The sequence below is a fragment of the Misgurnus anguillicaudatus genome, chromosome 3 (assembly GCF_027580225.2).
Source record: "Misgurnus anguillicaudatus chromosome 3, ASM2758022v2, whole genome shotgun sequence".
Lineage (NCBI taxonomy): Eukaryota > Metazoa > Chordata > Actinopteri > Cypriniformes > Cobitidae > Misgurnus > Misgurnus anguillicaudatus.
Window position 1 is genome coordinate 38,232,650 of NC_073339.2, and position 16,261 is coordinate 38,248,910.

The window sequence follows — 16,261 nt, forward strand, 5'->3', positions numbered from 1 at the left end:
CCCTCTCTGCGGAGTCTAAGCCGTGCCAGAGAACGGCCTAGTAGTTTTTTGGCATACTGTTTTATTTAAAATTGCCAAAACAAGCCTAAGACAACACGGATATTACAACAAGGTCAGAAAGAGAAGCTTTCCCAGCAGGTGATCAATCAGGAGCTAAAAACTCACAGTGAAATACGTGGACTCCTGGTGACAGACCATTATCACAGTTCACGCTTGTGAATAAGCAAATTGAGTATGTTAAGATTATGTGGCGGAGGAAGTGAGTTTATGCTCGGTATTATATTGCACATACCCCATACTGTTCGGGGCTCTTTTAATAATGATGAATTTATTATTGCAAAGTTGTTCTCTGTTTGACTGCAGGAGGGAAATAATTTGCTTTTGTCTTTTAATACAATAGGACAAAGTTAGTCATTTTCTCTCCTTTTTATCTAATATCTGTAAATAGTTGTAAAAAAGTACAACAAGAAAATAATACTTGTCTCTATTGTTTCAATGAATAATGACTTATATTTAAATTTGCCTGGGCTGTGTTCCCCAAAAGCATCGTACGCCTAAGTAGATCCTAAAAACGACCATACGAATCATCTTAGACTCTCTGTTTCCCAAAAGCATCGTATCTTAAGTACTTGAAAATTGTCGTAGATGTATGAGCTCTCCGAAGCAATCGTTAAAGGCGTTTTTTGAATTTTTGAAAAACACTTTGGAAAGGGAGTCGGACGGAGTACCAAAACACACTTGTAGCCAATCAGCAGTAAGGGGTGTGTCTACTAATCAACATCGTTGCCTGGGTTGCGTATGTGTGGGGCAGGTCTATCAAAAGAAGGTCTAGATTCAATTGGGGTAGGGACGTGTTTGTTTAGGTGATTTCAAATGTCAACATTGGCTTTCAGAGATCATGCACCCTCCTTTAACTCATAAGTTCAGGACATTCAGGACAAATTGCACCTTTCTTCCTGTGCAATGAACATAATTTCATGTTTCAACTAAGCAATAAGGTACGAAAGGCTGTACTGTATCGTGAATAAGTAACGGCTAAAGGGTGTTGTTAGGCATGAAGTTAAATTAATAAAAAGCATTCCTTCCGCCAGAAAAAATAGTCCCTGACCATGAACAAAAATGTGTTCCAATGTAATATGCATTTAAGCTCAAATAAAAACAACAAACCGATACGTGTGGTTGCTAAGGGTGTTGCTAAGGGCGCAGTGATATATATCAGTGGTTCTCAAACTTTTTCAGCGTGCGGCCCCCCTTGTATATGGTGCATTCCTTCGCGGCCCCCCAAATTTTTTTATAACAAATTTGTTCTAAAACGTAACATTTAATAAGACAAAACATATTAAAGTATACAAAGTAGTGCTGTTGGTTAGTAGCCTTATTTTTTTTTAGGTTTAATTACACATAATTCATGATATATTTATGTGTTTTATGAAATGTCATAAAACTGGGGCCCCCCTGGCACCATCTTGCGGCCCCCAGTTTGAGAACCACTGATTTATAGAACCGTTGGGTGAAGCAGTCATAGCCGTGTTTTATCGTGAATAAAGCACACCTATTGACCAATAAGAATCAAGGATTGGAACGAACCGTTTTATAAAGGTAAATTTATTAGGGGTGGGAAACATTTGGACCCACGATTTGACCCCCATGATTTCGATTCTTGTGGTCCTAATTGGAGTCAGAATCGATTGTTGACTTACTTATTAGCATGTTTGTGATGTTGTTACATCGCATTTGCGCTCAAAGTCAGACTCATGTTGGCACTTTTGCTACTAGTCTCTGAACTGTCATATACTGTATTAATGGACTAATCAAGCCATTTTCATTTACATATTCTGTTCAAGTAAACAATTTTAATTAAACGTGACTCATTAATTCCACATGTTAACTGGTAACTTCCATGAACTGACAACATCATCTGATCATCATCATTATACACCTATGTTAAGGAGCAATGGTTTTGACATTACTGTATTTGTCTAATGCATCGCACCCAGCGCCTCTGTCTGGATAACAAACTCTGTGCATATTTTTACAGATGTATGTTCTTGTCCTTGTGTCTAAACAGTCAGTGACAGGTTTTGGGAAATGCTAAGTTATTTGCACAGTCAGACAAGTGAGTGAATTAAAGGCCTTGCCGCTCACTGAAAAGAGAAAAGGCAGAGGAAGACCATCCCAAAATGCATTTTGTTGATTTTGCAGTTTATTATTACTCAAACAGGGCTAGATGTATTTTTTCTCTACTGCTTGTGTAAGCTACTGTGAATCGATGCAGAATCCTCTACGTCCATTTTGCGATGCATCTTCTGTAAGAATCAGAATGTCCCCCACCCCTAAATTTAAATAAGAAATTAAATTTAAATGACTGAACATAAATTAATAAAAAAGGAAAACATATTTGGTTAAAACTAAGTTGGTACTAGCAAATGGATAAATGTTTGCTGCTATATTTCATCAACAATAAAAAATGTAGTTTTGAAGGGAAATGGCATCTGATTGAAGAAACCACACAATTAAAGGTTTTTAGGTTTTTATAATGTCCACACATCACACACTGACTTTTATCTATTTACAAAAATATTTGAAGAAACTGAACACCTAATTTGTAGAGAAACTGTATTGTTTAGCTCTAAACTTTATTTATTCATAATAACCAATGTTGTGCTCAAAATAACATTTTTGTTACACAGAAAGACATAATAATAAATAAATACAGGGCCGGCGTCAGGGGGGGGGGATTCGCGAGCCGTGCCCCCCCCAAACAGGTTGTTGTGCCCCCCTACACAGTTTTTTATTAATTTAATATATATCAAGAATAATTAAAATAAATGAAACATTGAGTGTTTCATGACTTTTAATGTAATCAAATGAGGAAAATATAGTGGATACAGTATATGTTTTCTTTAATTAAAATAGACCAGTTTCTTTGATTGGTTGTATTGCGGCGTCTCATCCCTCTTTACGTCTTTAGCATATTTGTGACTTGATACTAGCAACCTGTTTTTTCGCAGCATTTTATGGATCGTGTAAAATAGGGATATTAGAACATTTCGAACGAACCAGCACCCCCTGCTCCATCTGCCTTCATGCAAACACCGATTGGATCAAACTCAGAGATTAGAGGTCAAGGCGGAATTTTCAAATCTACAGGACACTGTTTTAAGGACGTTTAATGTTTGTACACGCCGGCTTCAGCTTTTTTAAAGGTAAGTTAGCGTTGTTTTAATGTTTTAATCGACATGTAGTAGCACTGGAATCCCAGCTGAGAGCAAACATTTTAGGTGCATTTTTGGGAAACGCACGTAAATGAACAACGAACGTTCATAAAGTCGCTCATAGAATGTGCTCTTCATGTTCAATCATTATTGAAGAATGCAAACCTGTTCCTCAATGCAGTCTAATGGCTTTAGAAGGCTTGGAAATGCACGAGTCATGTAGGCATCTTTGTACTTTCATGATGCTTTTTGCCCTTTTTGCAGGAACCACTTTATTTTTGGGAGAACTATAACAGTCATAAAAGGGGACATATCTTGAAAATCTGAAACTTTCCACGTTAAAGTGCTGTAATTGGGTCAGATAATGTGAAAAAGAACAACCCAGTAATTTAGTTTTGGTAAACCATTCTCTGCAATCATATGAAAAAATAGGTAATTGAATTTTGGTACCCCTTGTGATGTCAGAAGGGGATAATACTGGGAAAAATTGAAATAGTGGGAAATCGATTTAGAGTCCCTGTGAAATCAAAACTGACAATTCTTTATTTTAATGGAATACTGCAGTATTCATTATAAACAATTTACTATTTACCGATGTACTATCACAAGGGTCTTGAAAATGTATTATGAAGGTTGAAAAATTACATGGTGTCGCTTTAAATAAAACATCCATGTGGCATCATAAACTTGATTCAAAATCTGAAAATGCACTGACACCCTTTTATGCCGTTCCTTCTTTGATGATGTCAGCTTGATCATTTTTTAACGAAACACTGGTTTGATGTATCCTATCAATTTACAGTGAAAAACACAAGCCAAACACGCTATTTTTCTATAGTCCTGTCTGTGTCTGCCCTGTTTTAGTTTGCCTTGTTCCTCTTGTTCCTATGCCCCCCCCCCTCCTTGTTTGTTGCCATGGACATTCTATAGGTGTGTTCGAGATCATCCGACACTGCACAGACCGATCGGCGAGGTTTGCCGCTTGCAGTTGAGGGAGGAACTGAAGATGGAGCCGTCAAGCCGGACACCTGCTGCTTGCCGTAGTGACGTGTGCGCCGTGTTTCCTTGTTTTTTATCACAAATGAAGTGAATTAGATGCTGAATTTGATAAAAACAAACCTATTAATAAAATGTTCCAACCAGAAACATTTTATATCGAATATTTTAATTGCTGCTTATACTGTATACCCGAAAATAACGGGAAACAAGCTTATATTATTAAAATACCAATAGAGTTTGTTATTTTCATTTTAATTTTATTACACGAGACAATATAACATATTTATGCATATTAACGTTTTTTCCTTGTTTTAAAACATTAATTTATAATGTTTATTAGTGGAACTAAAGGTTGGATTAAACTTGAAAAGCACGTGATCGTTGCCATCAATGAGGCGACCAATCACGTAAAGCTGTTACGTCATCACAACTCCGGGCAGCCACTCTGAAGAAGCTGCACTGGCTGAGCTAGCCGGCTACTCTCGAAACGCTCTCGCGGTACTTAAAAACCATATGACACAGTCACGTGCCTGCAGCGTCAGCTGAAGTCGGACAAAAATACTACCCAGAATGCACTGCTTCAAGTCAGCCGCCGATCGGTCTGCGTAGCGCCGCATGAAGTCGAACACACCTATTGATTCACCACTTCCTCCTTGTTTGTAGTCATTGTAATTATTATTTTTTTTTTTTTTCATTTTTGTGATTGTTCATAGTCTTGTATAAATACCCAGCCTGTTCATTGACGGTTATTGTATGTTAAATGGTTTGGACGAGTGCGTTGGTCTCAACTAGTGGTTTGCATCTAGTTTCAATAAAATGTTTAGCTACATTTGGATTCGTTACATTTCAAAATACTTCACAATATGGAAGTCGACTACGACTTCCTGTTCACATGGACTTTAAAGGGGCAATAAGTAGGATTTACCCCCATCTAGTGGTGGAATTGTATTTTGCATTCAAACAAAGAGTGCTCTCTAGTGCCTCCCCTTTCCAAATGCGTGTTGCAACTACGGTAGCCGTTATGTAATCACTGATCTCCTTGTCCGTTGCAGCTGGTTCACGTGTTCTGAATGAAAAAGCGTTGTGGAAACGCGTTGGTAGGCACGTGCTTTTTGTCCCTCTCTGCTATTCTAGTTTATCAATACAGCGGAACGACATGGAAGCCTCCTTGGAATTCTAAGCTTACAAAGAAAAGTCAGATCACTGGCAGAGGTCATTTGACATCAACGAGTGCATATTTATGAATAAAGACATTGATTTTGATTAATAAAACACTTAAAATCCTACTTACAGTCAATTTAAACATGGTAAGCACATGTTTGCATATGTCATAAACAAACGCAAAAAGGGACTTAGCACTTGTTGAACTTTGTGAAGATGCTCAAATTCTGCATGAATTTGTGAAAATCTCTGCATGTAGATATTAAGTTTCATGCTGTGTTGATGTAGCTCTGTTGGTAGAGTATTGCATTAGCAATGCAAAGGTCATGTGTTTCATTCCTAGGAAACACACATACTGATAAAATGTATGCCTTGAATGTAAGTCACTTTGAAAGTGTCTGCAAAACTACATAAGTGGGGGGAAAAGCACTATTTAATTGACAACCAATCAGAATCGTCATTCTGTAGCATCTGCAAAGTGTTTAGTCACATGACATTTATAGCAAATTTGATTGGCTTGAAAATTCGCTTTTAATAATTTAGTGATGGTGAGCAAAACGGCAGAATTAAAACCCTTTGTTCTGCGTACTTCCAGGAGGTCCTGCACCGGCCAACTAACTGCCACAGTGATGAATGTGGGAAGCTGACAAGCAGCTTTCTGTGGGTATTACAGACCTCCTTGGTTCTTCCAGGTAGATTTGCTTAAGGCTGTTCAAGCTACCGAAATGACACTTTAAAAAGTGCACTGCAGTGTCCGAACCATTCCAGAGATTGCCAACTGCATGCATATCAGGACTTTAACCAGGACAATGAAGGGCATTCGAGTCACTCCATTGTTAATTTGGTCTACTGAAAGATCGATCCCTAGGGATATGTTAACATGATAACATGCACAGCACCTGCCAGATGCGTACATGCAAATGAAAGATTAACATTCCGACAAGCTACATTTTACTTATATTTATAGACACAGGCTCTCTTGCAATATTTTGCACCAGCTTTCAATCCGTCTGGTTGAACAAGATGAAGCACATAAACATCAAAACACTTCAACAGGTAATCAAAGGTTAAAATATCCACCATGCATATTGTAGGATTTCTTCCATTAAGCTTCTAAAATTACTCAATATTTCCCCAAAATTCCAAAAGGACAGATATTGTATATACAATACAAGCTTTAATGTGTTTTTTTTTTTACAGTAATGCCTATTTTGTGCCAGGCCGCTTTACCTTTACAGCACTTTGTTTGAACTCTTTCTCTTATAAGTCTTCTTTTTTGGTTTTTGGAGTGCCACCATCTTTAAGCGGTGTCTGAATAGGTCCCGCTGGGACATCCAAACGTTTAAACATTGTTTTAGTCTTAATTCACAGGTTTGTCTGGTTTATCTGTAACTACTCTACTCTAGAATATTTTAGTTTTTACTTCATGGGTTTTCTCCTTGAATAACCGTGTCTTTTATCCATAAAATGGTATACTTTAATGATTCATGATTCAAAGCCAATTCCGCAGTAAGTGTGTCCTTGTCAGGGCACACAGGGGCTGTGTTCGAAATAGCGCCCTATACCCCTTAAATAGTCCATTATTTAAGGGAACATCTATTTTTAGTGGTATCCGAAATCATAGTGGACATTGAGTGCACTCCCCACAATGCACCGTAATAATCATTGTACAATCGATGTACACTCAAAGCTAGCCATTACTCGTCCACCCACTCGTTTTCATTCACTCATTCGAGTGAACTATATTGGTGAACTAATCTAGGGAATAGTGAATGAGGGAATGGGGGCTATTTTTGACACTGCCAAAGAGTGGATCATGGCCACTACTCTTAACCCTTTAATCCGGATGTGTCTCCGCCATGTCATAACTTTTCCACCTTTTGCTCTATGTAAGAAATTCTAATTGCTCCTGAAAGTAGACAAGTTGTACGTTTTGACAATGTAAACTGCAAAAAATGACTTTCTACCTAGTATTTTTCAGTATAGTTTCAGTAAAAATATCTAAAAATTACTAAATTAAGATGTATTTTCTTGCTGAGGAAAATAACCTAAGAAAATAAGTGTAGTTTTTTGACAAAAAAATAAAAATAAATTTTAAGCGAATGTGTGCTTAAAACAAGCAACAACAAAAAATCTGCTAATGAAATAAGAAAAAAAACTTAAATAAAGTGTTTATGAAAAAGTAAACTTATTTCACGAAAATGTTTCTTATGCCATTGGCAGATATATATATATTTTTTGCTTGTTTTAAGCACTAATTTACTTAAAGAATTAGTCAATTTTCTTAATTTTTTATTTTAATAGACTTTAATGGACCCCAACACTTAACAGTTTTAAGGCAGTTTAAAATGCGGTTTCAAAGGACTCTAAAGGGGTTCGCACACCAGCCGCGCAGCTCAGCGCCGCGTCGAGTCACGTCTAAGACAACTCGGAGGGTATTGTAAACCCGAAGTGCACATTAAATAGTGCGAGCTTCGTCAGATAGCGTCTACTTCAAAATGCAAAATATACGTTAGCAGCCAATGCTAATCGTTAATGATTTCGGACAAATATGATGTTATTTAATGTTAAACTGTGTGAGTGGCGCTGTGTGGCGCGACTTCCTGAGTCACAGCTGGGCGGCGCGGACAGGCGCCACCTGTCAGCGCCGGTGTGCGTATACTCATTGAAAACAATGTGTTAGATTTTTTTAGAACGGCGCGTCGCTGAGCGGCGTGGCCGGTGTGTGTTCCCCTTAAGCGATCTCAAACGAAGCATAAGGGTCTTATCTAGTGAAACGATTGTCATTTTTGGCAAGAAAAATAAAAAACATGCACTTTTAAACCACAACATCTCGTCTTTCTCTGTCTGTGTGATGAGCCAGCGCGACCTCACGTAATTGCGTAATGACGTCGAAAGGTCACGTGTTACATTTATGAAACGCACATTTCGGACCATTTTAAACAATAAACTGACACAAAGACATTAGTTTGTATCATTCGACATACAACAACGTCGGAACGATCCTATTTATCCACACTTGTAAACACGTGATGGCATATTACGTGAGGTTGCGCTGGCGCGTCAGACGATTGGAGTAAGATGAGAAGTTGTGGTTTAAAAGTGCATATTTTTTCTTTTTCTTGCCAAAAATGACAATTGTTTAGCTAGATAAGATGCTTATGTCTTGTTTGAGGCATAAACCCAACATCACTGTGGCAAAAGCAGATCAAAAGTACAATAATGTATAAATGAGATCCTACAAATTCACATGGATTAACCACCTCATAAAATACATACAAATTGCCATGAGTTGATTTCAAAATACGTGTTCGGAGAGTCGTGTGGCTCTTCATGTCAAAATATGTGTTCGGTGCATCATGTCAAAATACGTGCCTGCTGCACACGCATGAAAGAGATGCTCACGTTCAGAAAATACTCGCAACACACCAATTAAATACGAAACTTTGATTACACATGAGATTATGCGAGTATCTGGCAAACATGAGCGTCTCTTTTATCATAAACCCATTCGAAGCCTCTGCAGCAAGCAAGTATTTTGACATGACATGTGATGCACATATGTTTACATGACGCACCAAACACATATTTTGACGAGCCACACACGACGAGCTAAATATATTTTTTGAGGGCCCTCAAAAAGAAAGAAGCATTTTTAGCATTGCATTGTGAGCGAATCTTTCAAAAATGGTAAGGAGCATCACATTTCCAGCTGGCGTCAGAGGTATTCATACCAATTTGGCTGGCCAATCAGGGACACAGAGCTTTTTTAAAATCGATGGATTTGTACAAAATCAGTGCGTTTCAAGAAGAGAGTGAAATCTGGAGATACAAAAATTTACGTTATTTGGAAAATAATGTGAACCATAAACCACGCGAACACATTGTGTTATACCAAATACACAAAACTTTTTTTAGCAATGAAATAGGTGCACTTTAAAGCTTCTTTATCCTACAGCTCAACAAAGACCATTCTGGATGTTTTATTGTACTTTCTACATATCATTATTTTACAACTGTTTTCTTGTTTTCTTTGCTTTTCTGTGCAGCTAGCATCACCAAATGAAAGAGCAAAAATAATCACTAATTCCTTGAGTTATTGGTTGGGCTATGCTAATGTGAGTGTTAAACAAACAAAGTTTGATAGCACCATGCACAAAACCACAGTGTTGCAGTTTGTAATTCAGTAGAATGAGTTTCTTGCATAATGATTTTGTATATCGATTAGGAGACTCACACTAAACTTCTACTCAGCAATAATTAAAAGATTGATTTTCAACGTTTAAATAACCCACCGAGGTGCATCTATAAATCACTGCCGTCTGCATGTAAACGTATATGTTTTTTTTTCTTTTTGACGTGTTAATTTAAATATTGGGCAATTTGTTCTCTAACACCGTGTACTATTAAATGAACAAAATGATTCATTTAAGCATTTTTGCACTGATAGAACTGTTCTCCGTTTTTTCCAACGAGACTTAGCACGTCCCTCGCGTCTTTTATGTGTTTTTTGAAAGAACAATTGTCAAAAGCAGTGTTTACATAACGCCTAAAGTGAAACGAAGATTATAGTAACATTTGTAAATCTAAATAGCGTATACTCAAAGTGCATTTCAGATGTGGATTAATTAGCTATGATCTCAAAGCGCGTTTCGCTGGAGATCTGCCGCACAGCGGGAATCAAAGACTTTATCTATGTCAGAATCATTCAACACCCTGCAATTTCACTCAGAAGACCGTATATGGAAATCAGAAGGCTCGTCGCCGACTTAAAATGTGTTAGTAATGCGTTTGAAAAGCTCCCGGAGAGAAAGAGATACAAAGGGACATCTTAAATTAGATCTAATAGAGAGTCCAATAAAAATAAAACACAAAACAAGTGTAAAATATATCATTCTGTGTCACCATAGTAACGTTTTCATTGTCAGGATGCGGGTAGTTGAAAGCGTGTTGTTGCAAAGATGTGCGAGTTCTTTGGACTTGTCCGTTTACACGTCCTTGTGTACTGTGAAGAAGCGTGAAGGTTAGAAATTGTAGAAACAAAAGCTCGTAAAGTGTGTGAGTGTGCGGAAACGAAAGACGTGTGTTTAACCTCCCCGACGTGAAGTTTCCTAATGTGTCCCATGGGTGTCATTATACACACAAAAGCGAGACACTCTTAAAACACACTTCTCATGTGCTTGGAAACAGTCTTAATTATAAGTCCATCAAATCTGCTCCCTGCAGACAGCACACACACGTATAAAAAATATTCATACATAATTGCATACTGTAGGACTGTCATCTCTCACAATTTCACTAGTTGCATATTTATTTTAACACATTTAATTATTCATGTGTAGTACAAAACACGTGCAAAGCATGACACTTACGAGACCGGCAGCTTACAACTTTTTCGTTTGGTTTAACGTCGTTGAAAAAATGGAAATTATATCAAACTCATCTTGGAGAATATAAGAGTAAACCTTTGGTCTTGGAAGTTTTCTCATAAAAAGTTGTTTATGTCCTAAGTGAACGTAAACAGTTGAGAAAGAAATCAGATATGTGTCACTATGTTGGATCCGTGCTATTCGGTATTAAATGTGTAATGTGGGTTTTTTAGGTATGAGATTGCAAACAACCTTAATTTCAGAATGCAAAGCGAAGCTACAGTAGCTACCACAGGGCAAACTTGATGTCATCTGAGACAACGTAGCTTTGTATAACAGTTTATCCGCTTCCATCTAAGGGGATCCGCGGTGTATGTAGATAAACAGCTCATTCTAAGGTAATAAAAACAATACAGTTTAAGATGTAAGATCTTTATACACCACTGATATTGTAGTTATGTACACTATAAAAACAAACGGTGCTAAATAGCACTAAAAGTGGTTCTTGGCTCGTAATCATAGAGGAACCATTTTTAGTGCTATATAGCACCTATGAAGAACCATACGGGGGTCATATAGCCCCACTATAGCACCACATATGGTTCTACATAGCCAGGGCCGCCTTAACCTAATGTGAGGCCCTGGGGCTAAGAGGTTTTGTAGGCCCCCCTTCCCCTCGATTTATAGTCTCATTTTTTTTTAAGTGTAATATCTAGGTAATCTACATCACAAAATGCATTAGTTTCTTTTGAGACATACAACAGTGAGTTTTCCCTCTTTGAGCCAGAAAACACCATAATATTGTTATTAACATATCACGGAGCCCACTTGAGCATAAACTCAAGACACTTTATTTAACAACCACACACAGCAACTTGTGGTGATAATAAAACCAACATGTGTGAAAGTTTATATGTTTATAGGCTTTATGTTTATATAGTTTTTGGAATATACAAATTTGCAGAAAATGCCACTCACTAACTAAATGCTCACCACAGTTTTAAAAATATAATGGGGAAGTTTCCCTATAGTTACAAATTTCCAGAAAATGCCACTCCCTAACTAAATGCTCACCACAGTTTTAAAAATATAATGGGGTAGTTTCCCGGACAGGGATTATCGTAAGCCAGCCTTAGTTTAATTAGGACATATAACTAGTTTTAACAAAAATGTCTTACTAAAAACATTACTTGTGTGCATTTTGAGGCAAAACAAAGGGAACTGATGTATTTTAAGATATGTCTGTGCAAGTTGTTTTCAGTTTGGACAGCTCTTACATTTATTTTAGTCTAGGACTAGTTTAATCCCTGTCCAGGAAACCGCCCCAATAAGTTAGTTTTAAAGTGAAAATGCATTAATGATAACAAAAGATAAGTCTTTATAGACAGAATCTTGTTTTTTAATCAGTTATTTATTTTGTAGGCTATTGAAGATATAGTATGCATTGTATTTAGTATTTATGTAAGGAATAATTGACGACGGGCCATTGAATTATAAGAAAATAATTCAAAGGACCGGAGTCAATTATTCCGCTTATACCACGGTTACCACAAACATTGCTCTGGTGCCTATTTTTAAGACATTTGAAAAGTTAGGTGTGCGGTTTACAGAAAAATAATCAACACCCATAGAACATTTCTCAGCCAATCAGAATGCAGCATTCAACAGACCCGTGGTATAAGCATACATAACGACCAAGTATGAATATGCACAAGACAGACAGGGAACATACCTGTATATAAGATCTAAATATGCATGGTGCTATCAGGGGATGATCATTTCAGATAGTCTTGTCGCTCTTTACTTTCTTAGACTTGCACCTTTACCGTTGCGTCTCTTTCTCGTCTTTTTAAACCAACAGATGTGTGTACTGTGAGCTAACGTCGTGTCAAACTACATCGCTCCAGCTGCGCATGCGTCACTGATATATAAACGCGAGTAAACTTAAACTTTAACAACTAACAGCATTATGTGCGGGAACTCCTTTATTTATTTAGCGGCACAGTTTCTGGCGCATGATTGGAGAGACTTCTGCATGCCAGAGACTCAGACAGCTGCACGAGCACAGAGAGCGACGCGCGCGCCAGAGATAGAGAGACCTGCACCTCACTAGTGCTTATTATAAAAATTTCAGAAATTACTCTTTCATTTGTTGGTGGATTATTTCCCGTTTCTCTGTCACACTCAGTCTAACGTGCAGGAATGTCAAGTTGATAACGCGCACTTAATTACATTACGCGGAATAGAAAAATCTGTTATGTCTAACATTTTTTTCACGGTAAGTTACCACGGACAAATCAGCAGCCATGTAACGTGCAGTTAAAGTGATTGACAGAAAACCTGACAAGTTACAAAACAATATGACCTTTTCAGCTCATCATGAACGCAAACTTGGGAGGCCCTTTAACTTGGGAGGCCCCTGGGCTTCAGCCCAGGGAAGCCCGTGCATTAAGGCGGCCTTGTACATAGCACAATATGGTTCTACACCAGTGCTACACAGGTATTTCATCAGTGCTATATGGCACTTAAAATGGTTCCTCTATGATTACGAGCCAAGAACCACTTTTAGTTCTATTTAGCACCATTTGTTTTCAGAGTGTATATATTATTATATTGCATATTCGTTAAGAGATCCTATTAAAAGTCATGCATTATACCTTTAAAATGACAGTAGCCTAATAAATCTGCATATGGCTCTTTCAATAACTCTTAACCCCGCCATTTACTGTACAACTTATCTCATCAATTGAGCGAAAACGATTCCCTTTTTTTCCGCAATCCATATTTCTGCTTTTATCCACTAGGTGGTGCTCTTACTCAACTTATAAAACACCGAAGCTCATCTCTTAACAAAATCTCAACTTTTTTTAAAGTGACACTTTGTAGTTTTTCAACCTTCATAATATATTTTCAAGTTAAAATAGGTTGAATGACATGTCCACCATACCCTGTCGGGGTCTGTATCGTTTTTACTCATACTTTTAAACTTGTGGTTTCGGGTAGTAACCCGATCACAAAACAATAAACTACAAAAATCGGCTTCACGGCATACGTCCCTTCCTCCACTTCCTCAAATTCGGACGTGAGAGCGCAACTATTTATTTCCCTGATGTTTTTGTCAAGGCCGAAGCAGCAACTAAGAAAAAGAACCCCTAGGTTTTGTCGGAGGAGACCAGAAAGAGAAAAGGGGAGAGTGACAAAATAAAAAGAAGGACGAGGATCAATTATATTGGGCCAGCGTTCGCTCGCTGGTGTGAACTAAAGAGGGAGGAGGGGTTTCATGCTTTTGTACTAGTAAGTAATGTTATATTGCTTGCATATAGTCCTGTCTGGCGCCCGAACACTTTTTTTACGTGAATTTTACTGGAGGGTACTTGGAGAGTTTAGAGAGAGACTTATATCACGTGACATTGTGGCACCATGGTGGCATCATAGATCGCACGAGCGATCCGGGTTCGATTCCCCTTTAAGGCAATTTTTTTAAATATAAACTTTAAACAAGCGACCACCGTTACAACTGGCTTGTAAACGTGAGCTACGTGATCTTTTGGCGTTTGAAAAAAATAAAACCCATGAAATTATATTATACAACACATGACATGCTGGAAGGCACACTTTGTGACCTAAAGAGTTGTCTTCTTTTTCTTTGCGACAGTGCTGCGGCGCTTGTGACCTCTAGGGGCGCTAGACGTGAAAAATACATGTCTAGCACACCCTAGTGGCCAAGAAGTTCCATGTTGTGCTTTTAAGAAACCTACTCACATTTCAGAGGTGACAAAAGAGAACAAATGAAGATATTGAAACAGTTTTTTTATTGATATATTGTGTTTTATATTTTTAAAGACATTTTTTCTGGAAGGCATTAAACTTGCTGTCGCTGGGTTGCTACTTAAACGCTGGAAAAATATTTTTTTCTAGCTTTAAATTTTTTTTATTATATTTAATTAATAAAATGAATGCAGTGTTCATAAATAAAACTGTTAGATCTTTTTCCTTTATTTTTACTTATACATGCTTCTTATATGTGCATTTATAAGTTCTTCTTTTCATTTTTTTATTTGTTCTTATTTTACCCCCACCCCCGATACATATGTATCCCTCGCATATGTATCACTTAGGGTTTAATAATGCTGTGATGCATCATTATCAAAATGTTGCCGTATACAGTATGTAAATTAAAATCTCTGACATGATAATCCCAATATAAAAACATCATCTTATAAAATGAGTAATTTACATTCATTTAGTGTACATACCAACCTTAAGGCGTCCTGTCATCTTAATGAGCTTTTCATTATTTTTGCACTTTAGTTTTTTAGTGTATATTTTTTCAATTTCATGTGAATCTTCGTTTTCAAAACACCTCCAGGTTTTATTTATGGTTTTTTGGTAATGGCTCTGACTCAAACCCAAACGAGGCTTGTGCGCGTTTTGTTCGTGCGTGTTTACTCACTGTAATGTTTTAAGTGCTTTCTCTGTGAAATGAGATGAACAGATGGATTTGGCAGGTCCTGTAGCACGACAATCAGCACCGTGGTCCCCACTGACACACACAAAACCAACTCCCCCCTTTTTAGTTAAGCATGGCTGAATTGAATGCATTTCCCTCATTTATTTCCTTTTGATAATTGCAGTAGATAAGAGAAGCATTGCTGGATATAAACAGGGATGAGTGACTGGTTTAAAAGCCTGGAGCTCCATGTGTAAATATATTACAAGGGGGAGTCTGGGGGTTAGTTGTCACACTTTTCACTTCAATGAACATTTCCTAAGTTAGTTTTGTTTTTGTTTTACGTTAATTATTTATGTGCGCATACTGTAAAGCTCGGCAAAGGTTTCACCATTATTGCACATGCAGGAAAAAGCTACAGTTCATTTAACATGCACTGACCCACTATATGAGATAAATTGAACACTGCATTAAATAGCCTGTTATAGGCTTTTTAGCAAAACTGTTCTAGTTATAAAATGTGACAACTTGCCCCCATAGAAGAAATAATCATGCCCTTAATTATATATTAATTTTAGGTGTTTGATTATTAGGACTACATTTATTGCAACATGCATTTATATGATTTACATGTTTACAATAATATGCTACTTTAAAGCAATCTGCGTCTTTTAGCTGTTTGTAATTCAGGTTAATGACTTCACATTAAAGCAAATGTGATGATGCATGAAAACTCATTAATGCTGCACTAATGAAGTATTAATTATAAAAAGCACCCTGCTTTATACACTCTCACAAAACATTTCTGCCTTTGGCCATGTTGCTTTATGGATATATTGAACAAGTGGTATTTACACACAATTCCTGTAAATTTTCCCCCATATGTCTGCTGACTTCCAGAGCAAGGTCAGATTCAGATGCTTCCCGGTCTATATACAGTACAATAAACGTCAGTTATAAAGTCAAGGCCTAGACGAGCTGTCGTGTCCTAACACACGGTAGGAAGACTGACCCGTATCTCACACTACGCTGTGTCAGTCTGACAGTTTCCCCTCTATGGTGCATTA